Genomic DNA, 3,865 nt, shown 5'->3' with positions numbered 1-3,865 from the left:
GGCACATCTGAGGTTTATTTAAGATTTTGAAGAATTTGATTTCTTCCCCTATCTGAAAAGAAGATGCAAGGTTTTCTCACTTATGAAGATTGGTCCAGCCAGTGGGCACTTAGGTGGGCTAACTGCATTACAGACCTTCTGGTAGCCTGTGGGCAGCAAAGCAAACATAACGATTTTCCATCACAGAAGGCAGTGGTTGCGCCTCAGGGGAAAAGGCAGATCAGAAGATCAGCTCCTCACAGCTCTCTACTTTTTAAATCATTGCCCAATTCCAAGGCAGCCCAGAAACAGAAATGATGACCATGGAAGCTTTCTGACATATGTCCTAGTCCCCAGATAATAGCTGTTATCTGTTTTGCAGGAAATCAAAGTCGCCCATTAATTTCCCCTCTGGATAATACACTGATATATTTTTATCCTATAACTTGTTAGAGAATATTAATCAATTGCTGACATATATGATGACTTCAGAAGCATAAAACTCAATATATATGTAAAAGAAGGTACCAGGACTTCCCTGGTGGCCCAGTGGCCAAGACTCCAAGCTGTCAATGCAGGTGACCTGGGTTTGATCTGTATTTTTGCCTGGAGAATTCCATGGACAGAGGAGCCTGGCAGACTACAGTTCATGGGTTCACAAAGAGTCAGACAAAACCGAGTGACTAACACTTTTACTCTCAGTTTTTTTCCCACTTTTCAGAAAACTAGGTCCCACATGCCACAGCTAAGACCTGCTGCTGCTGCTGCTGCTGCTAGGTCGCTTCAGTCGTGTCCGACTCTGTGCAGCCCCATAGATGGCAGCCCACTAGGCTCCTCTGTCCCTGGGATTCTCTAGGCAAGAACACTGGAGTGGGTTGCCATTTCCTTCTCCAGTGCATGAAAGTGAAAAGTGAAAGGGAAGTCGCTCAGTCATGCCTGACTCTTAGCAACCCCATGGACTGCAGCCTACCAGGTCCCTCCATCCATGGGATTTTCCAGGCAAGAGTACTGGAGAGGGTTGGTAGATGCTACTGCTGCTGCTAAGTCGCTTCAGTCGTGTCCGACTCTGTGTGACCCCATAGACTGCAGCCCACCAGGCTCCCCCGTCCCTGGGATTCTCCAGTCAAGAACACTGGAGTGGGTTGCCATTTCCTTCTCGAATGCATGAAAGTGAAAAGTGAAAGTCAAGTCGCTCAGTTGTATCTGACTCTTTGCGACCCCATGGACTGCAGCCTACCAGGCTCCACAGCCAACTAAATAAAAAATAAAATAAAAAGAATTACCTGGTGGATAAAAAAACTTTCCTAAGTTGTGAGTTGCTTTTTCAAGGCAAAGTGAAATAAAGATAAAGAAATAAAGACTCCCCAGTGCATATGAACACTATCAGGTTGAGAATGTGACTTTATATTTTAAAGTAGTTTCCTACAGAGAAAACTCATCATGTAATTCAGATTCTTCCACTTTCACCCTAGGAAAATATTTATTTTATACCCACTCAATTTTCATGAAAAATGTATAACTCATTGTTGCAAAGCATGAGAGAAAATGAAGACAGACACTTCCATTTTGAAAGAGGGCACCAAGACAGGCAAGTGCCAAATTACTTCACATCTTATTTCACAAGAAGTCCTGTCTTCAGACTTCTTGAAGTACCAGTGTGTTTATGAAAGATACACTCTCTGCAGAATGAATGGTGTCCTTACCTTGAAATATCATGAAACTCAACCTTTACCTGGCATTGCTGAAGAATTTACCATCAGAAAGAGAGAATTTCACAAGTATCACCCAATTTTGATTCCATTTTCCTTTCTCTTTTCATTTTAATTCCTTCCTCTATAAAACTGAGTTGACTTTTCATTTTCCTACCAAGGCCTATATCTTTCAACTTCCAATGTCTCAGACCCATAATTCCATTTGATCAAGTGATTCCCAGCTTCTAAATGTTTTGAATCACCTGTTATAAATTGACAGTTCAGAATTTGAGATGGATTTGCAGAGAGAAATAGTGCAATCAAGTGGTGCTCATTTTTCTCAACCTACATCAATGACTCTTAATGTGTGAGAGTGTACAGTACTATTTAAGGTACCTAAGAAGCTAAGTTGACAGCTGTTCTTGGAGTTTCTCCAGTTTTAGTTGAAGAATGACACCCTGTCCAGTAGCCTCTGTGACAGCAGAAGCTGGACCCTTGGATCCTTCCAGCTCTAGGACATTGATTATGGCTCTCAAGGAAGAAGTTGGGCTATCTGGCAGGTGTACACAGACTTCCAGGGAATCCCACTGGTGAAGGCGAGCTGGGAGGAGTATCAGGACAGGACTGGGATCCTGGCTGGAGCACCCCAGTTTGCCATCCCCCTTTCCTGCCATCCCAGCTTGCTTTTGTCCTGCGAGAGTCTCTGGAAGGACAGGGTGAGTCCTCTGGCCAGAACAGGTTCTGCTCTTGCCTTCTGACCATGAACCTTCATCAGTAATGGGCTTCTCCAGGGGCTCAGCCAGTAAATAATCTGCCTGCATTGCTGGAGACAGGGGTTCGATCCCTGGGTCAGGAAGATCCCCTGGAGAAGGAAATGGCAACCCACTCCAGTATTCTTGCCTGGGAAATTCCATGGACGGAGGAGCCTGGTGGGTTTTAGTCCACGGGGTCACAAAGAATTGAACATGACTGAGCGACTAACACACACTTTCACGCAGGCAGAGAGCTATTCATAAGTAGAATACATTTGAATGCTTTAAAATTAAAAGTGCCATCAGCCTTTTAGGCTTGCCCTCCAGTCTCATGCCTGAGCATATCTGAGCTGCTTGGAAATTATCAACAGCTACCTTTCAGAACAAGCGTTTTGACTTCAAGAGGCAAGCAAAGAACAAAGAACTTGACATCAAAATGCCACATTGCAAAACGAAGTCAAGTGTGGGGAAGAGGAATCTAATTTTGATTTAGATTATTGAAAATACATAAAACTACAGCCCTAATTATCTACTCTTCTTTTTTGGGGGGATGGTTTAAAAATATGAAACACTTCATGAATTTGGGAGTCATAGTGCTGCAAAGGCCATGCTAATCTCTGTATCATTCCAATTTTAGTATATATGTTGCCATTTTTATTTCTTTTTATTTCCTTTTTTTTTTTTTGGCAACATCCTGCAGCATACAGGATCTTAGTTCCCTGACCACAGATCAAACCAGCAACCCCTGCATTGGAAATTTGGAAATCTTCCCTTCTCCAGGGGATCTTCCCAACTCAGGGATCGAACCAAGGTCTCCTGCACTGCAGATGGATTCTTTACTGTCTGATCACCAAATGAGGCAGCTCTCTCCTCTCTCCCATGTATTTGTTTATTTTACCATTTCTCTTTTTTCAAAAAAAATATGTATTTATTTAATGTTTGGCGGTGAAGGGGCTTATTCATGGTTTGAGGAATCTTCATCATGACATGTGGACTCTAAGTTGAGGCATGCATGTGGGATTTAGTTCTCTGACCAGGGATCAAACCTGGGCCCTCTTTAATTGGGAGCATGGAGTCTTACTGACCGGAACACCAGAGAAATCCCTTCAGTTTGGATCATGTATATTTGTTTCAGATGTTGGGCCCCATGTGAACTTAGTTTAAGGGGCCTAAGATTCAACCCCAAGCTCTGAATGGAGCACAGAGCACCCTGAAGTGTGTGGGGGAGCCCCAGGGGGCCTGATGATGCATCAGTGGGAGGGGGCTTAGTCACAGCCTCTCCCGAACCTCGTGCCACCAGCCCACACAGCCAGTGTGTTTGTTACATGTGGAGCTGCAAGGGCTCTATGGCTCAGGGAATGCTCCCTGCACTTACTTCTGTTTCCTAAGCACTCCCTTCCTGCCATGTGTCCAAAGTCACTTTAGTTGTGTGCAATTCTTTGA

The 3,865-nt window shown here is 43.9% G+C and overlaps 1 pseudogene; it reads right to left on the bottom strand.

The window, feature by feature from the left end:
* Positions 1-2,979: 2,979 nt before the first annotated feature.
* LOC138088846 (U6 spliceosomal RNA) lies at positions 2,980-3,080 on the bottom strand (annotated as a pseudogene).
* Positions 3,081-3,865: the final 785 nt, after the last annotated feature.

The sequence above is a fragment of the Capricornis sumatraensis genome, chromosome 11, assembly GCF_032405125.1.
Source record: "Capricornis sumatraensis isolate serow.1 chromosome 11, serow.2, whole genome shotgun sequence".
In the NCBI taxonomy this organism is placed as follows: Eukaryota; Metazoa; Chordata; class Mammalia; order Artiodactyla; family Bovidae; genus Capricornis; species Capricornis sumatraensis.
This window is presented reverse-complemented; position numbering and strand designations above follow the sequence as displayed.